The sequence below is a fragment of the Eutrigla gurnardus genome (genome assembly GCF_963514095.1).
Source record: "Eutrigla gurnardus genome assembly, chromosome: 19".
Classification (NCBI taxonomy): Eukaryota; Metazoa; Chordata; class Actinopteri; order Perciformes; family Triglidae; genus Eutrigla; species Eutrigla gurnardus.
In genome coordinates this window covers 5,821,853-5,842,095 of record NC_139930.1, presented here as the reverse complement: position 1 = coordinate 5,842,095, position 20,243 = coordinate 5,821,853, and the positions used below count along the sequence as shown (strand labels likewise).

General features: G+C 41.0%; 1 protein-coding gene across 3 annotated transcripts in view; it reads right to left on the bottom strand.

Annotated features, from left to right (window-relative positions):
- LOC311029888 (uncharacterized protein) overlaps positions 1-19,936 on the bottom strand; it is a 54,079-nt gene extending 34,143 nt beyond the window's left edge. For 2 of the 3 annotated variants that reach the window (XM_084035286.1, XM_084035287.1), the window contains exons 1-2: positions 19,820-19,874; positions 2,438-2,551 (exon numbers count right to left, since the gene is read on the bottom strand). The gene's annotated coding sequence lies outside the window, so the exon portion shown is untranslated. Of the gene's footprint in view, positions 1-2,437; positions 2,552-19,819 lie in introns of all 3 variants that reach the window. The other variant, XM_084035285.1, reaches the window with a different exon arrangement.
- Between the last annotated feature and the right edge of the window lie 307 nt (positions 19,937-20,243).

Below are 20,243 nucleotides of genomic sequence, written 5' to 3'. Positions count from 1 at the left end.
AGGGGGTATTTGGCTGGATGTCATGGTGGAAATTACCTAGGGTGCATATCACTCTCAAACCATCACTTTAATTGGATAATATTGCTGCAGAATTTGTAAAATTAGAACGTTTTCTTCCAGGTATTAGAGCAGGAACACTGTAAATAAAACTGTGACCAGTAGGCAGTGAGCTCATTTCACAAACGTCAACATAACTAACTTTTGAATATATTCACCTTATAACTATGACACACTTTGAACAGGTGCACACGGCCTGAACGTTGCCTCAGGAGAGATCAACGGCCAAGGAACGCAAGAAAGACAGCGATTCCCAGAGAGAAAGGGAAAGGAAGATGAAGCGAAACAAATAAAGAGAGTGCTGATAAAAACAAATCCCTTTACAGACCGTTAGGAGGAATGCAGTCAAGGCAGTGTTGAGCACTTAGCCCTGTGCCCTCTAGCAAAGAATCACATTTTAAAAACATGCCGCTTAAAAAAACAGCAACGAGTTTCAACGTCAGCAAAGACAGAATGACACTTGATGGTTCTGCGACACTGGTGATAATCATCCAACTGTTTTTACTGGAGGCCTCATGTTTCAGATTCCTGAAACTGAAACCCATTCTGTCCACACTCACATGTGCAGACATTTAGGGGAAAGAATTTCCTTAACATTTGTTTAACTTGAACATTTTAACGTTGGGTCATAATCCAATTCATTACATGCTATTTTATTCACCAGCAGTTGATGCACCACGTCCATGTTTCCAGTCATACTCAACATGTCATTGCTTGTAATTTATAACATTTGTAAAACTCTAACATAGATCCACCTTTCGCTTTGTTTTTTCCTTACATGTTATTTATAAGATTTATATTAATATGTTTCTAATGCATTTACAGAGGACCTATAATGCTCCTTTTCTACTGCATACTCATATTTCAGGTTATGACTAGAACATGTTTTCATGTTTTGATGCTCAACAAACACTTTATTTTCCCATCAGGCTGTGCTGCAGCAACTCTTCTCACTCTCTCTAAAATGGAGGGCGGGACAAAATAGCTGCTGGGCAGATTTTAAGTGAATGTGTTAATTGGTGACATCACCACTGGAGACCTTTTCCAAGCACAAAAATCCATCGTCTTTAAACCAACTCAACCACATGTTTGGCTAATCAACTCATGTTTTTTAAACTGCACAACACAACTGTCACTTGGGTCTTAGATTACTTCTTGCCTCAAGCTCAGTTTGTTAGGCTCGATAACAAATTGTCTGACACTATAACTAAAACAGGAGTCCCACAGGGCATCGTTTTATCCCCCTTTTGATTCTACAGACACAGCCAGGTGTCTGATGACATCCAAAGGATTCAGGTGACTCTAGCAAGTTGGTCTACTTCAGCAATGCAATGACCTGGCCTACAAACATGGTCAAATCATTTTGTCAGCCTTTTTTTGAATTATCATTAGATGTTGGAAAGACCAAAGAGTTATTATCCGATTTCAGAAAGAAGACGGAGAAGTTCCCAGTGATGATTAAGGGTCAGCAGATAGAAATGTTCCAGTCCTACAGATCTCTTCGTGTCCACTTACAGTAGATTAAATGCTGATGTCATAAAAAGGTGACAATAGTTACATGGTAATATTATAGATCCAAGTTAAAACCTACAATAGCAAATCCATCTGCTACTTCATTCATCAACACAAAGCAAAGTCAGGCTACTGATAATTCAGAGTCATGGTTAAGGCCCCAGACTCCAACATGGACAAACCTCAGTCAGATAAAAGATGAGTCAGGTGGACTCATCTTAGATAATTAACTACACAGCTGTCTCTGCTACTAGTTGATGGAGAGGGGGATGACTCGTTCACAAGGGGAATACATTCTGGTCATGTTGCCAACAAGAAGGATGACATCATCAGCCTTAAATGGCCTATGGTTGCATTCAAGCAGACTTGAGGCTGTTCTCCATAAGGAAGCTTAGATCTTTGATAACACCAAGAAGATCAGAGAATCTAAGCTAGCGACCTCTTGTATGCTGCTCTGCAGAAGCTCCTTCAGTGAGGGACTGAGGATGCCTCCAGAAGTGTTAATGGACACTTTTCCGATGTGGTCTTTAGATGTCCAGCTGTTCCTCGTGTCTCAAATGGCTCTTTACGGTGTTACTTATTTGTTGTGTACTGTAAATGGAACATTTATTTGTTGTCCGTGACCAATGAGTTGCCCCATTGGAGTTTAATAAAGCCTTCTAATCTCATCTCATCTAATAGTAACCGGTATACTGTATTTTCATTACTACATTACTACAAGGAAATGTATTAACCTTAACTGGTGTGTTTCACTGAGTCAACAAAGCATGACATGCATTATAAGAGAGTAGGAACAAGACTGAAGTATTAGTATAAACTAACACAGGTTTATGTCCACTTCAGTTTGTACTTCAGAATCATGGTTTACCTGTAGCTCCTCAGTGAAGGGAGATCGTAGGACGTGAACGTTGTCTTCTATCAGCTGCCGTAGTTTGTCTAGTGAAGCAGGGGAGTCCTCTTGGTTTCTCTGGAACTCTGGAAACTTCAAAGAGAGAGAGAGAAAGATGGACTGAATGTTTTATCGACTTTCATCACAGTATCCCATTAAAAGGAAAAAGTTTTGCAACTAGCGATCTCTATTCTACTTCTTATCCGAGTGGGTAGATGTCATCATCACCTCGATCTAAAGCAACACCCTGTTGTCAAAGATCCTCCTCGGAATCTTGAACGAACTTCTTTATGGGCGTGAAATGAAGACAATCTGGAAGGACTCGTCTGTTTTATTGTGCTCCAGTGAGCACATCAGAGGACTAAAGTTAGTCAGACAGACAGGAATCTGATGAGACTAAATAGTGTGGAAAGTTTGAAGCACTACAATCAGGTATACCACCGTGTACCCGATTGTGCTTCTGGTCCTTTCAACTTTTGGGCAGCATGAATTAAAATCACTGAACACGACGCAACTGATCATCAAGGATTATCTGTGTCACTCTGTAAGAAAAGACGCCAACCCTGAGTGTAATTAGTAAAACGTTTACTCCCAGACTGGACCAGACCAAACAACACTGTGGTAACGACCTGTCAATCACAAGGTAGCCCCGCCCAAATCATACCCTGCTTTATGGTCTATTTGACTCTAAATTAACCATCATTGACTAAATGAGCAGCATGCTGGATTGAAGAAGACTTGAAACTAGAGATTAAGACCCGGCAGTTAGAAAGAATGCAACGTTAAGGCATGTCTGCCTTGGCTTCCCTTTTCAGACCCAGAGGTTGCTGCTTGGTCCTACCAGAGTACAGATTGTCAGCTGACATGTTCTTTTGAGTGATTCTGTCTCTAAGGAGACTTTTATCTCCACCTGACATAAAAATGTGACCCTCTGCTCGTGTTTACTGTGATGGATTGCCTCACTCTGTGGAAGTCATAGTTCAAATCTGAAGCAGAATAACTGGCAGAATGATGTAGAACCAAAAAGTCTGATATGTCCAATGACTGGGCTGGTTTTGTACCGAAAAGCATAAAAAAGGAAAGAGAAACTAGTAAGTTTAATGTTTCTTCTTGGTGAAAACCTTCACTATCTTTAAGTGGGTTTCAGCAGTTTAATGTCAGAGTAGCTCTATAGTGTAACATCAAACACGTTGGATATGGTTCTGAGGCTGGCAGCCAGGGTCCAGGTCTGCCTACTGAACAGACTCTCGGCTGGTAGAAACTTCCCACCCACCACAGTTTGAAGCCCACCACAGACAGCGATTGTACTGTGCCGAAGCGGATAACCCGGGTTGCTCTTATGTACGTTTTTATCTTTAAGGAGGGAAATCAATCTTCATACATATATAGATACAAACTACAGATGGACAGCAGGCAATTAATTCCCTCGCTCGCAGCATGAATGGATCTATTCACAACATGAGTGGGCTGGGTTCTCATGACACAGTGAGCCTGTGTTGTCTGATAAGATGCAATCAAAACAAGTCCATTGTGTTTCAGTCCCTCGGAGGAAGATTACATGCATGCAGGGGGTCAGAGGGAGCAGAGAGGACTTCTAGCTGTTAAAAGGATGATGGAGGAAAGACAACGATAACAATATCTGGACCCCAACAAAGTCTTTTCTTTTTAGAGAATCTCATTATAAAGTAAAGAGTGCCTGATGATTGTGCTATACCAGAATTATGTCCTCGTTACTGTCCCTCTGCCCCTTTTGCATTTTATTTATATACACTCATTTGTTTTCCTAATTACGTTTCCCAACAAAGCATAATCCGGAGATAGGGTGACTGTCAGAATAACATAGTCTAAGGTTTTCAATGAAATTAAAAACAAAACATTCCTGTACTAATGCCATTACTATATCATCAGTAAAAGGTTGGTAACCAGAGTGAAAAAAATACAAAATTTAAAAAGGGTTCTTTCACAAACACAATTTCCCATAAGCCCTAGACCTTTGCTAATGTCACAGCTCTTCAAACGTCTTAAAGACTTTAAAAAGGACTGTTCAAAAGCACTCGTTAGCAAGCCCATTGTTTCAGCCATAAAGCTTTAAATAGATCAACTCTATCTGATGCTATTTAATAGCTCATGAGCTTTAAAGTGTTTCTAAAAATACTCACTGCAGGATTTGGAGAGAGAGAGGTGTCCATGATGACAGATAGACTCCAAACTCATTTCCTGACTGAGCTCAGACCACAGGGGGTTCCTGCTACTCTCTGTGGGTGTGTGTGTGTGTGTGTGTGTGTGTGTGTGTGTGTGTGTGTGTGTGTGTGTGTGTGTGTGTGTGTGTGTGTGTGTGTGTTAGTGGGGGGGTTTCACTACTGTGTACATGGAGATGACCCTAACGACAACCTCCCTACTGACTAGAATGGACAAGCAGAGACGGAGAGAGAGAGAATGCGAGTTAATATCCAGCCAGAGTTTGTCAGCGTTTCTGGTTGATTAGTTTACTGTGTGTGTGTGTGTGTGTGTGTGTGTGTGTGTGTGTGTGTGTGTGTGTGTGTGTGTGTGTGTGTGTGTGTGTGTGTGTGCGTGTGTGTCCTAGACTTCCACAACAGGAAAAAGTTTCACATTCATTTTTTCACAAAAGTTCCACTAAACTCACCAGACTAAAGAAAACAGGATGAACTAAATATGTGAAACAAGAATTTGTCTCGACTCCAGACTACAGTAAACATTGTCCAAATTCTTTGTCTATTACAGTCCCAACAAACTATCTGGGAAGCCAGTCATCGAGTCTGGTGAAGTCAGAGCTCCGTGACTAAACCTGAGGTTGGGTTGTCGGATCACGGTGTTCAAGTCCTCCCACCTCCCAGGTCGCAGGACTCCTACTTCCCAACCCAGGGTGTGTCTGGGTGGGGCCAGGTGACTGTGGCAGGTCGCCATGTCAGACACACCTTGATAAGCTGACAGGTATGAGGAGGGCGGAGCCTCCCTGCATGTCTGCAACTCTCTCTCAATGGTGAAATGGTCAAATGTTGGACTGAACAAACGTAAAAGTTTGTCCTGAGTGTGTTGTTAACATGTATAAAGGTGCATCCACTGGGGAGCAGGAATCAGATCAGATAGATTATTATTATTACTCAAGCAGAACTGAGATTACGTTTGTTGAAAACTAACAGAGGCTGCATTAATCGTTTCTGAGATAAAACTCCACGATGAGTGGACATTTTACAGCCTAAATGTTCTGGCTAATATGTTAGCAACCATCTTTAGTCCAAATTCACTCTTTTTAGCTCGGTTTAGGTCTCCACCAACACATTTTTTTAAATTCTGTGTCTTTAGATGTTAAATATTCCACTTTCTCCACCAGCAGCAGCAGTTACCACGGTGACAGGGAACTCTCTGATTGGACAGTTTGGGTGTCATCGGTGCATCCTCAGGAGCCATGTAGGGAAATCAAATCCCAGCGATGAGCACAAGTTTATTCAGCATGTTAATGCTTCAGATTCATTCATTATAATTAGATTCAGAAAACCTAATTATAAGCATTATTAGACTGCAAACTGAAACAGGTGGAGACAGGATTGTACAAAATCCGTTTTGCACGGACACGTGCATGAGGCGCCGTCCTGTACAGTAATGATTCAGGACTTAATGACAGAGTACACAGAGTTAGATAAAAGTACAGCACTTTGGACGTATTAAATCAATCTGCAGTGCAGTGCTGCTTATGAAACTCAATTTTTTCTTTACCATATTTCAGCTTTAACAGCCTCTAACAGCAACTCCTTTGGTAATTAAACAGAGATCTTCTGCAGTAAAAGTAAAGTCTGATAAGGAGGTCGTTTCCCTCTGAGGAGCTCAGCCAGCAGCTCAGAGGAGTGTCCCATTCTTTTCAAATGAGACACTGCAGACTCTCCCTGTTTGAACAAATGACTCTCAGGTTGCTTCTGAAGTTATGACTCACCTGTTGTCATCTACAAAGTCTGGCATTCCACTGTATATCCATCCTATCTGGTGTTACAATCATTTTTATCATCAATGTTTTATCCATGGATTCTTTATGTTTCGTTATTGTCGATATTATCTCTCCATCTTATCAGAGGGCAGAAGTCTGTGTGGACCGGCGCTGTCATGATAACGCCACAAGTCATGACTCAGCAAACAGAGCTGTGTGTGTTGTGAAGTACATCAGGGAACTCCTTTACCCAGCATGCCTTGCCCATGACTCACAGCTGTGGTATGACACCTTGAGTGCTGTTGCACTTTGATCGTGGAAGTTGGGAGTGAACAGCAGGAGACGCCCCGCATGCTGCTGTAACCCGGCAACAGTGTCAAAATGACTGTCACATTACAGACAGAGAAATTATTCATGTTCTACAATATTCAATTCCTAATATTTAAACCCATGAATATGACACCTGGTTAGTCAGTCACCATATTTTTTCCATGACCACATAGTTTTACAAAAACGCGAGTACTCACAAATGTTTCTTTAATAATAAAAAAATAATAATAGTAATTCATATGTTTCTTTATTCAGTTTTTTATTTAAACATTCAGCAGTTGCTCATTGGCCATAAATCTTACTGTGCCGATTAAGACACAAATACTGCCATATTGTCAGTAAGATAAAATAAATATCACAAATATCTAGCATAATAGCAGTTTACATCCATGTCTGTGCAAAATGTCATCATGTCACCATTTAACATTCCTGATCACGATCATGAGAATGGGAGGACTGACAGAAAACCTGAAAACATAATGCTTCTGGCCATGGCTGAATAAATAATATAAAATAATGAAAATATGCGAGGGAACATGTGAGTGTTGCTACTACTTTTTTGTAAATTCAATGGCACGTCTCTGGCTGCTGGCACACTCAAGGACTTCAAAATGTAAAGCAAAGGTAACAAGCAATTATGACTATACTCAAATATTACTTTTTGTTACAACCAAACTATTAAAATTCAATGTTCTATTTACAGCAGCATCTCCACGTAGGATTTGCTTTTACTGGGGGAAACATTGAACATGGGCTTTCATATGGAGCTACCTGTATAACCGTCTGCTCTCCTCTGGTTTCAGGTTCCCTCATGTGTGTCCCAGCTACAGAGATTTGTTTCCACATAGCCACATGGTGTATTTGGTGTCTTTGGAAACTCTGAGATCTCCACTAGGAGTTCAATAAAATGCTGTTTGCTTGAGCTTGTACATTAACCTTACATCTGCTGTCCCTTGCTATATTGCAAGAACAAGTCTTCCAGTTTAGTTAATCCTAATTCAAAGTGGATTGTGCAGTGTGGCATGCAAGTTTCTCTAGAAAACCAGTTTGTCTGTACCTAATGAATAAGCAACATATCACCTCTCCTGTATTTGTTCCCTGTCTTTACTCCTCCCCTGTTAATTGCAGCAGAGCAGAACCAGTTTCTTGGTATAACAAGTACAGCACTTTAAGATTAAATCTGCCTCCACACTATCATTATTCGGGTAAAGCTTAACTAACCAAGTGGGGAAATGTGTTGAATTCCCGGGGTCACTCCCGTCTCTTTCTAAACGGCCTTCTCTTTGTCCTTACAGGAGGGGAGCATTTGTGCTTCTAGGGGAAGATGAAGAGAAAGAAAAAAACTATTTGGCACCAAAACACAGCTCACAGCCAAACTCACGAAGAATTTAATTCTCTAGGTTTTACATTTTTAATGGTGTTTTCAAAAATACGGAAGGAAAACTGTGCCAGAAACCCTTGTCTTCACACATCACAGACATGGTAGATTTATAACATAACCCCCGGAGTGAAGTTTAAAATAATAAAAATAATGAGACACCGCATCACCTTGTCCCTCGCACATCGTGTACACTGGACTGATTAATGGCATGTTTTCACTGCATACAGGTAACGCCACAGGTTATTTTAGGTTTGGCACGACACAGCTCTCAACACCACCTGACCACATCCCAACACACACGCACCCACACACACACGCACACACATATACACACACACATGCATGTGTGCAGGGCTGGGTTTGGAACCTACTTATATCGAACTCCTCCCAAAGACTCGCCCAAAAACATGCTAAAAAGTCTCTGAGCTGTCATTTTTCAGACAGACAGGACGGCAGGGAGACAGGTAGAATACCACAAAGACAGAGCGGGTAGATGTAAACCAAACATGCAGAGGAAAAGAGAGCGCAGACACACATACTGTAGCGCTGCATGATTATGGCTAAAACGTAATTACCTTCACCAGACAAAAGGTCAGCATCTGCCATTCTTTCAAAACACTTGATACAAGTTATTAATTCATTGATTCAATCTGATTTTAGGCAAAAGTCTAAAGCAAAATGTCAAATTTGAAGTTGAATTAACCGTAGAGGAAAACATGGACACCATTGAGATCATTTAAATAATTCTCCAGCCTTAATGTTTGCAAAAAGAAGACGTGTGCCTGCAGACAGACAGCCTTGTGCAGATGATGAAGACTTTCAAACTCTTTCTCACTCTTAGTTCACTTCCACAACTAGAACATCGACAAAACAACAACATCTCCTCTCCGAGCACTGCAGCTCCCGAGAAGCACCCACCCAGCCTGCACCCACTCGGCCCTCCGACGAGGCTTAATGAGTAATAAGCACTGGGTGACCACAGTCTTGGAGTCAAGCCAGCTTTCCCAGATGCCAAATTGAAGCCTGGAGGTACTGCATAATGCAAAACAACGCTCATTAAAAACTTGGCGGAGAAAAAACAAGGAGCTATAAAATTCAAAAATGCACTAAGATGCATTTCAGGAGAAGCTTGGTGGCAGTTTTGAAATGACTGAGATGAATAATTAGGACTCTCTGGCGTCCATTAGCAGGAGAAATTACAAAATGTAGAAAGTGGGCTCCAACACACACTCACGACCCGAAAATCCAAACCGCTTTGGCCTGAACGTTATGGAAAGGTAGGGAGCTTTGGAACGGCTGATGAAATGGGATGAAAGGCTTTCACTGCAGAAACATATTGAGAGGCATTCAGGAGGAGTTCAGTGAGATAATTCACCAGTTCGCAGGAATAAATGTTTGATTTGGAAATGATAATTTAAGAACTGTCCCCCGCAAGTCACAAGTATTTAGGCCCACTTTTATATTTAATATCAAACACCCTGCTTTTTCACAAAATCATGCTGAAATCAGGTAACAGAACAAAAAACACATTTCAATGTGTGCAAATCAGTAAATCTGAAAACCAAGTACAACACCCTGAACAAGTAGAATACCCATCTAAATCTCAGGAATGATGTGTTCTTACAGCAAAAGAGAAGGGCCATCCATCCAAAACTGTTTTTCTTGACGATCTGTATTCCAATTTGCACAAAAAAAGCATTTGAAGAGAGCTGGAGGTGAGTGAGGTTTGTATGTGAGGCTCTGCACCAGATGAACTGTGGTACTAGAAGTGTTTTCTTTTCTCCAAAAAGGTCTCAATTCCAGAATTTAAAATGCCTCAAATATTTTAATAATAAAGAATCGGCAGAGAGCCTATTAAAAGGCAAATTGATGACAACGCTGAGGGAGGTCAAAGTGGACCTTTTACTAAACCACTATTTCATCTTGAGTGAAGGTGTTTCTGTTTCTACAGCTGCTACATTGAATAAACCAGAAAACTTCCCTTATGTTTGTTTTTGTTATATATTGCCATCAAATCTGGGCACAAATTAGAATATAAGTGCTCAGGTGAATCATGGGTATTTCAGGAAATTCTGGGGTTAATGTGTGTAGAGTGTCTGCCTTCAGTCTTATGGCTTGAATTATTCAATTCAAATCACCTGCAAGTGTTATATAAAGTACCATAAATCTGCAAACTTCAATGCATTCCTGGACTTACTTCATGTAGACGCGCTCCTGCTTCTGGTTTAGAAAAGTACATCAACAACAGCTTTCTTGTGAGTTAGTCTTCTCTGTGACCTTCATGCCAGCGCCCCTTTCAGGTCACGATCTGAGCTTTCATTCGCAGGTTAAATCAACCACAGAAACTCATTAAGAGAGGGTTGAAAGGATTTTTCTAAACTTTGACTCCACTGTGATTTGTGCAGAACATGCTGCGTCTCAGTAACAGCAGGTTTCTCCCGGGACTTTGTTCATTCAGAGCTAATCAACTACAAATCCCTGGAATCCATCTTTGAGCTGCAGATGGATCGGATGTTTCATTTATTCATTTTTTTTTCTTTTTCCTAAAAGAGAAACATTTTCTCCTGTGATGATCATGACACACTGTGTGATCAGATCAATAAACTGTTAACATAATGTTAATGACCAAGCTCACATCTCAATCAAACCTAGTGGGTGGGGCTGTTCAGATATGGTATCACTTGTAATCGTAACAATACTAGAAGAACAATACCACAAATGTAGTAGTTGCAACCCAGTCTAGTAAAATCCATCAGTCTCAATACCCCATTTGATAACGTGGTAAAAAAACAACAACAACTAAATACATTCCATGTTCTTCAACATACAGTCCTTTATTAACATTTGATTACCTTTTGTGAATATATTACTTTAAGGTTCTTGCCAAAACCTACACTTTGCAAGATTACATTGTAACACACATGAAGATGTTATAATTTACCTTCACCAATATTCATTTTTACCGACAGAGCTTGAACGCATCATAATGAAACTTATGTTACTAGTTCTCTTTCTGCAAATTTCAACATATATTTGATCACAATGTAGCATAATCAGGGAAATGTTTTAATCGGCCACCGACAACGGGCCACTACTGGTCTCAAACCATGATCCCTGGTCTTACGGCACCAGGGGTACTATAGAAGAACCGTCACGTTGCACGTTTGGCATTGACTTGGTACTCAAATTGTGTCGGTCCTACTCAGTATCGAAAAACTTTGAGGAAAACTGAGCCAAGTTGCAGTGCTTTATGGTAGTTTGTCGATTGCCTCAGAAGCTGAGAAAACAAGGCACACATTCACCTGCAAGCAACATCAGAAACAGATAAATATTCAAAGACACTCTGGGGGGCCAAGTGGTAGAATAATGCCCTATTGGCACAGGACTAGTATTACATGGGGACCTCACATGATTTAAAAATGACCCCCCCCCCCCCCCCCCCCGACTTAAGCGATGTCCGCAATTAACTCGAATTTACCAACGTTCCCCCCCAGATATGATTGAAAATATCAAGGCCTGCGTAACATCCATTTCCTGTATACTGCTTCCCTTTTTCCTCAGCGATGAGGCTACCACACAGAAATAACTTAAACACTAGCTAGAATTTTTATTTTACAAATTAGAGACATGGCTGAGTCGCACAGGATTAACATCACAGATGTCCTCCACAATTATTTGAAATAACTAGAGGTCCCCGGGTAATACTAGTCCCGTGCAAATAGGGCTTAAGTGTTTAATGAATTTCTTTTGACGTTGCCAACATGTTGGTTTTGCAATGAATTAATACTTTGTGTCAGTCACAATGAATGAACACACAATATGGTTACTTATACCATGGTCTGGGTGAATACTCGATTCTGATTGGCTGGAGGGTGTAGGTTAAAAAGTGTTAATGTACACCTAGGAAAGACGTTCCGTCAAATTGCCTGATGACAGTTCTAAATTTTTGCGCTGGCTCATATAATAAAAACGATTTAGGAAACTGTGAACTTCAATTCTTTGAAACAAAATTTCGCATCATCCTCTGGACACACACAAGCGGTAAGTAGTGCACTGGCCTTCCGAAATGATACCTTGTATCACGTATCGTAAGGTTAAGCCATCATCTCACTTCCCATTACTGATCAACTGCCGCTGCGGTCGGGTCGCTATAGCCACGTTGCTTGGCAACGCCTGCATACGGGAGATATTAAATAGTCCGCTCGACTTGTAAAGATAAAAAAAAACCTTACGATTTTAACTCAAACACATTAAAGTATTATTAATTGATTAAATATTTCTTTCTTTCTTTCGTAGGTGACCATGGTATAAGCGGGATAATGCCCTTCGAGGTGTCCATTAACAGAAATGAATGGACGACGCGGAAGCAACCGGTTCACGCCTCCGCGTCGTCCATTCATTTCTGTTAATGGACACCTCGTCGGGCATTATCCCTTACATATTTAATAAAAAAAAAGGCAATCATATTAGAGAAACGGGCTGTAGTCCTTTATAGAAACAAAGTTGGTCTACTAATGAGGATATGAGGGTTTCCTTCGAAAATAGCAATTTTGGTATCCATATCAAATTCAAGGTATATGTATCTGAAAATTTTCAATGATACCCAGACGTAGTATCTACCCAATTCTTGTTGATTCCAAACTACTTGCACGGTTGAGGAGCTCTGCATATTCCCACAAGTGGATGATCCCAGGTCAATAGCACTTGAAAGACCCATAAACATGAGGCAAATTTGGGCTACGAATCAACAAGAGATGACAAGAGAACCATTGCGAAACCTGTTGTCCTAGATTACATTGGGAGACAAGTTGAGAGTTGACCCATGAACAGTCCCGTTGACTCATTTAATTAAATCTGAATTAAGTAAGACATTGCATTCTCCAAACATGGGAACAGCTCAGAGGATGACGCAAGACACCTGTCTCTACTTGCATTATTTCCTAGTAACATCATGCAAGAACGCCGTTATCGTAAAGCCACGTCTCTGCCTACACATTAAACTACTTCCACGAAGTGATGACATCACAGCAACCTGAATTGAAGAGGAATATCCAATAAAGTCGAGTTTCTGCCAAACAGATCGGCCACAAATCATACCAGAGTTTAACAAGATCTATGTCACCTATGTCTCTAGGTCACATCCAAGATGTGATGTCACCATTGCAAACAATTTTGCGTATGTGTTAGCCTTCCATTCAAGGCTCACACCCTCATTCCTAGCATACCTGCCATCTTATTCCACCTCCCCTCGTTTCACATGTTTCACTGCTGAGATGCAGTTTGTCACATTATGACACACTCGGTCAGAATTCTATCTGGCCAGTTATAAATCCAACATGTGCAAAGCAAACAGCAAAAGATTGCTTTTAGGATGTTTAAAAAAAGATCAGGTTTATCCTCATAGTGAGAAGAGAAAAGGGTTACCCATATAAACCTTGTGATGAGTCATAGTAGGCGGCATGGCAACACTGTAGTCTACTGTGATGAGTGGCACATTTTACATTTATAATTTTGAGTGATGCTTGACACAATGCTATCAATTTACTGTACAGTACCAATGCTAACTATTTAGCACTGCAGTTTAGCATGTAATGTTTTAACTTTACTGATTTGTAGCTCCATGTTTAACTTTGCAGCTCACATTGCGTTACTTTACGTTTTCAGTAATATCAATTTAAGAGCCCACTAACTACCAATGTCTGGGGGCAATGGTCACGGAAGACTTCATCTTCAGTGCGCAGGTTCAATTCGCAACCTGATGATGTGGAGAATGGAGTTGGAGTTGAGAGACGACGTCTTTGACCAGATTGCATATCTGTTTTCAAATGATAAATAAAAAGCTAAATCGATGTCAGACGATACCTGATGGGCTCTGTCATTGCATTTGGGCCGATGCGTTCAGCCTCTTTTGCTCTCCACATGGACCAAAACCCACTCAGACGTTATTGGTCAGATGCCAAAACACTTCTGATACAAAGATCTTGTCCTGTTGCCACCAGATTCGGCATTCATTGGTGTGATTATAGATATTACTGTAATATTTCTTTAGAAAAATCAATGCTACTTCCTCACAGTGCACAATGAGTTCATTATTTGAATATCTTTGATAATATTTCTACGCATATTGATCCTGAAATCAGCATTAGTCGTTCCTGTACAGAAGAAATATTGTAAGAGCACAGTGAGTACTGAACCACAGCGAAGCTTTTTAGAGCATTCTGGGAACTTTCTCCTGCTCTATAGGAATTCCATCGCGTTAATGATTGATGGGCACCAGATGCCACCTCAGGGTGTTCCTCATACCAGACAACTTGACATTTGTATTAGAATAGAAAAGAATGCAGCACACAATAGACGGCTTGTTCAGTAAAAATTCATAGCTTCATAGAACCAAGCTTGTGCTCCTCATGTCTTCAAGCTAAGACGGATAATAAATATGGGCAGAGGAAGTGAACAAGACAAGCCATGCCTACCTAAATAGCCACGCCCCAAATAATAATTGAAACCCTACTGGATTTGACCAGTGGAACACAGGTTTTTATCAATTCTTATGTAATCTGAAACCCAGCTGACCTTTCCATCAAAAACATAAAGGGAAGGGTAATTAATAACTAATTTATATAATACAAAATTATTATGATTAGTAGTAGTAGTATTTTTATGGCACCACCATCACAGAAACAAGTGGATCTCTTTCCATTTTCCCCAGTCTAGAAACTACCAACAACCACCTTGGCAGATTTCTCGCCATATCTTTCCAGATGCTCTTAGCAACTCTGCTTTCTAAATATGTGCAGCCAATATAGGCACCGAGCTTTATACAAAATAATGCACAATGGCGTCACCAAAATGCAAATTATTTGGTTGTTTGATGAGTTGATTGGTCGGTATGATTACATTGTGCAAACAACATTTACTACACAATGTGTAGCATGTCTATTGCCACTTTAAATATTTTGTTAAATTTCTTCTTAAGAAATGTGAGGACATGCAATTATATTTTGTTGAAAGACACTTCTAAGAAAGAGCAGATCTAATGATTTTCACAGTACAGTTCTCAGATAGTGTCTCGGTTTTGACATGCGTGATAACTTCTGTATGTACATGAAATGACTAGAATGAAGTCAAACACAAACTTTTCACCTCGTCAACCATCCTGACAGTGAACAGACAGACCACACCCGAAACAAAAACTCATCACACCAGAAAGCAACACAAGACATGCTCGTCTAAATGTCATTGTGAGAAAGTGTCAGCACAGAATTCTGATCCCTTAAACTAACAACTGCTCCTCTCTCTAAATGCTTTATATTAACAGACAATACAAAGTATTTATACTGAACTTTTCTGAAACATGTTCACTGTCAAGAATAATGGTTCAACTTGCGATTTAAATTGTGTTTTTCTAGTCTACTCTCTTGACTGAAAGCAATATATGCTTAAGGTGCCAATATTTACCCCCATTTAAACCACAAAGTGTTTAAACGAAGTAGACATCATGGCGTCACCCATTTGTTTGTGGACTACAATTTTACAGCCTCAAATTTGGCATTTTGGCTGTCCATCTTGGATTTTAGCCATTAATATCTTAGAATGTTTGCAACGAATGAATCATATTTGGACTGCAGACGAGCGAGGGGTGGAGCTGATGAACACAAGTGGCAGAGCAGCACCCAGAGCAGCAATCTTGCTGGATCTGGACCCATCTGGGTTCTGGTGTGAAGCTGTTAACAAAGTTAAAAGGTAAACATTACAGCTAAGCGTTAGCAGCCAACTGCATTGAAAACGACGCTGGTAGCCACCTGTCCATCAAAAGGTAGCCCCGCCCTAAAGCATACCCTGCTTTATGATCTATTTCTCTCTCAATGGTCCATAATTTACTAAATGTACATCATGGAAGATTGAAGAAAACCATAAACTCATGTTTATAATGTTTACTGAGATAATTCATCAAGTGAGAAGTAGGCTCATTTTCTCATTGACTTCCATGCAATCAGAGAGGAGTCACCCCCTGATGGCACAGCCTTCAGGATTGGGCTCAAGTGCATCATATATGATCTCATTGCTTCAAAAGTCACAATCACCCACACAAAACACACACTCTTTGACATATAGCCTAATAAAGTTGAACCAAACGCCTGACCCTTGACCCATTTGGGACGGTCTGTGTGGGAGACATTTCTGGATGCTTTCCATTGGAAAGCAGAGGGGAAACTTGCTCTGAAAATGTCTATACAAGTGTTTTTCACAGTTGCCAGCTACAGTATATCAGTTCACGGATTATCCTGTGAAGAGTCACGTGTCCAAATCACTAACTACTCACTATAGTGGACTTCAGTGAGGTCGCCATGTTGCAGTGCTGTCTGAATGTTTAGTGAGAATTATTACACCCTATATAGTGGACTCAATGTATCCCATAGTTCATCCTCAAAAGTAGTGTTCAACTGATGGTCACTGAGCATTATACGTCGTACAGGTATACCAGCATGCATTGAACTGAAGGAAAAATGACAGATGGGCAAGAGCAGAGTGATCGAGACAAATCTATGAAAATTATAGATTTACGTACAGCATCACAACACAGACGGCCAGAAAGCACTTTGGGGAAAATACGCTTATTGCCTTTACATTGACAACGGCAGCATGTACCACATCTTTTGTTCATTCCTCTCAAAATAAAAGTTCTAGACATTGACATGACATCACTTCTTATCAGGGGAACTTAAATTACAACAAATATGTTTTCAATATGTATTTATTATAAGTATAATATGGCAGTATTCGTTATGGATGGTCCACCAGCCACTGTTGATCTGGTAGGTTTTAATTGTGTGACAACAATGATGTAATTAAAGGCACAGAGAAAATGATCCAAAATGTGTTTTTTTTACAGATGAGCTCACTATATAGTCCTCTAGAGAGAACTAGTGGGTAGGGAGTAGTGAATGAGTGAAGGAAGTCACAATGCATATTTTCAAAAAGTACGTATCAAAGTAAGTCTCAGTAGTAAGAGGAAAATACCAGATCAGTTGTCGTACACTATCACTTACTATCTATCCATCTATCTATCTTTATTTATCAGCAGACGGTGGATTTTTAAGATGTTTCTATTTCTATGCTCCTTTTCTTTCTTGGCAAGTGTGTGTGAGAGACAGCGAGGAGGCGAGAGACAGGAAGAGAAAGAGTGGGTGTGTGCCGGGCAAAACTTTCCCGTCGATCTGGTTGGTTGACTGTCTGGATCGAAGTCAAGGGAAAGAATGTAGTCCCATTAAAACACATTTAAAGGGATGGATAAAGAGAGATGGACGGAGACAGATATAAACTGTTGCAAATGATCCATGATCATAATGATCAAGATGTCAGATAAAGAGGATTTTAATTTGAAAGAGTGACAGAAGGTTGTTCCTCGAAAGGCAATGAGAGTGGTGTGAAGAAATGTGGGTGAGGGTGAATGACTGAGAGGTATGAGGAAATGCAGGAAAAAGAAAACAAACATGAGAGGAGAGAGTGAGGAAGAGACACCAGAGTTCACGTTTGCTCGACAGCATATGATTAGCAGAGATCTTTGGACTAATGCCTTTCCTCCGTGTGCATTCCTATCTATTGTGGGTGTCACGTGAACATATTTAGAGCTTATCACTCACTCACGCACATCAAGTTCAAAGAGCAGATGTCAGCATTGGGACTGTCTGTCACCTGGATACACCAATACACCTGTCGTATTTCCATAATCCATTTTGGAGAGCATTATAAGAATAAAAGAAAATGCATACATGTTTGCGCTCACTGTACATTTGTACATTTCAGTTGATAGTATCATTAGCGCCACTGTTATGGAAGCTAGCTCTCAATCTAGCAAAATTAGCTACATCAGCAACAACCTCCCTAGCTTGGGAGCTTAACAACTCCTTTATCAAGTTGCCAATATGCAGAAGCAAACAGTTGCCTATTTACACATCAACAGGTCATAGAGAAATCTAATCTAATCTAATGGTCACCCTCCCTTTAGCTCTGGTTTGGTCTCCACCAATCTCTATGGACACATTGTGTGGAAGCAGAAGTGATAGCCAATGGGAAAATATTTTGGCTTCCATTTGACCAATCACATTTGAGTGGGATGTGTTCAATGCAGGTAAAAATTCCCTCCAAAATAATCCCCATTAACATGTCTGCATATGAAAGTAGGTAGCATCTCAAGCTGCTAAATGGACCGTTGGTCATAGCCCCCAGAGGCTAAATCATCGTCAGCTCGATAGCCAAGAGGTTCTGAGGTTGGGTCTCTTCCTGTTACACTTTTTTAGAAATGCACAAAAGCCAATGTTTTTGCACCACATTTGATTAATGGCGCAATAACGACGACTGACTGGATAATTTTTATTTCGCCAAAGAGCAGCAACATCAAACAATATGACAGAACGCGAACGAGTACTTAACAAATGTTTTGTCCAAACACATGAAGACCGTGATTAAAGCGCCAGTGCATTTAAACACAGTCAGGTAGTATTATTGTTATTATTGTTGTCATAAAAAAAAAAAGAACTCTGACACTGTGGCTCCATGTGGCGACGTATCAGTGACATTACTGCCACCCACCCAGCTGAAATAAAGATAAGGTCTCGTTTGTGCAGCCGTGTTATCGGAGCACAGTGCAGAGTACAGTTGGACTCGCCCTTTGACTGAACACAGGGGAACAAAACGATGGATTTCATCATCGTGACTAATGGGAGTCTCATCATCAGTGGGCGTTTAATTGCCACAAGTTTGGTCCTGCACAGATTTCCTCTTTCAGTTTCTGTGCGGAAACGGTGGAATCAACAGAAATTACTGGATTCGGATGGCAAGACAAGAACATAACAGTCATATTGTAAAGTACTTGAAGGCAACTTATTCTGTTTTCATGGTATTTTGTAGGCTGATGGGAGGATCATAACATACTGACCTTTTTTGACAGTTCACTACACGGCCAAAGGTATGCGGCCGCCCTGACATTCCAAACAACATTCCAAAAGCTGGTGGTTGAACATGACATTTCATGACACACTGCAATTACACTTTATTCTCACGCGGAGGATGTTCCAGCTGAGATCAGGACTGTGTAGCCAAGTCAAAGTCTTCAACACCAAACTGCGAAGGGCATTAAGATTCCCCTTCAGAGGTCCTGATGTGGACAGGGATGTCCACACAGAGTTCACTGATAGATTTCATTAGGGGCGATAATAAAGTCCCCATGTGGACTGTACCAATAGCACTCAGCAGGAATGTAAACACTGACTTTTGGTTATGATATTCCACAGCAGGTGGATCCCAGTTGTACAGAAGAGGGTCAGGGCCACGAGTCCAAAAAGTCACAACATTCTGATTGTAGTCTCAGAATTCTGACTCCAAACCCTAATGCATTTTCACATAATCCTCTTCCACATAACTGTGCACGTATACTGTTGGTACTATCATGAGTTTTAACTATATTTCTTAATCTTCAGAAGTATGCAGAGTATTTCAGGTATTAACAGTATGCCTCTGTTAACAAATAGTTCTCTCATGACTTCCATGACAGGGAAACACCTTCGGTGCTGCTGTCCCCTCTGCTCTGAAACACACTAAAAACTACTTTTTTCCACCGCAGGAAACGCGCAGTGAAGGCAGCAGCAAGTGAAAGCAGAACCGGGTCGTTCCTGACGAGCAGCGTGCGTGTCAATCATCAGCCGCTTACCTGTCAGTGATCCCTCCGCGGTGCTCTGCTGCCGACTGACAGACTGCAGTTCGCTGCCTGACAGGAGTTTGCCTTGTGGGTGGATCCCGGGGCAACACACCTGTGCGTAATGAGCGCGCGCGCGACGCCCCTGATGCACGCACACAGCAATAGACGTCGCTCTACCTGGCCGGCCGGCTGTTGGGGCTGATGGGGAAGGAGGCAAGAGGGGCGGGAAACGAGAGGTGGGCGGGGGGAAGCAAGTCTGGCGGAAGTCCAAGGAGAAAGTTTGAAGAAGCATGGGGCAGACCTCCTCCTCCCCTCCTCTCTCTTTCTCCCTCTCCCTCTCTCCCCCACCATTTTTGGAGATGTGGTGCCCCAGTCTCTCACCAAAACGCAACTATTGCAATTCTTTCAGGAATGTTGTCCTCCCCTGTGGCATGTT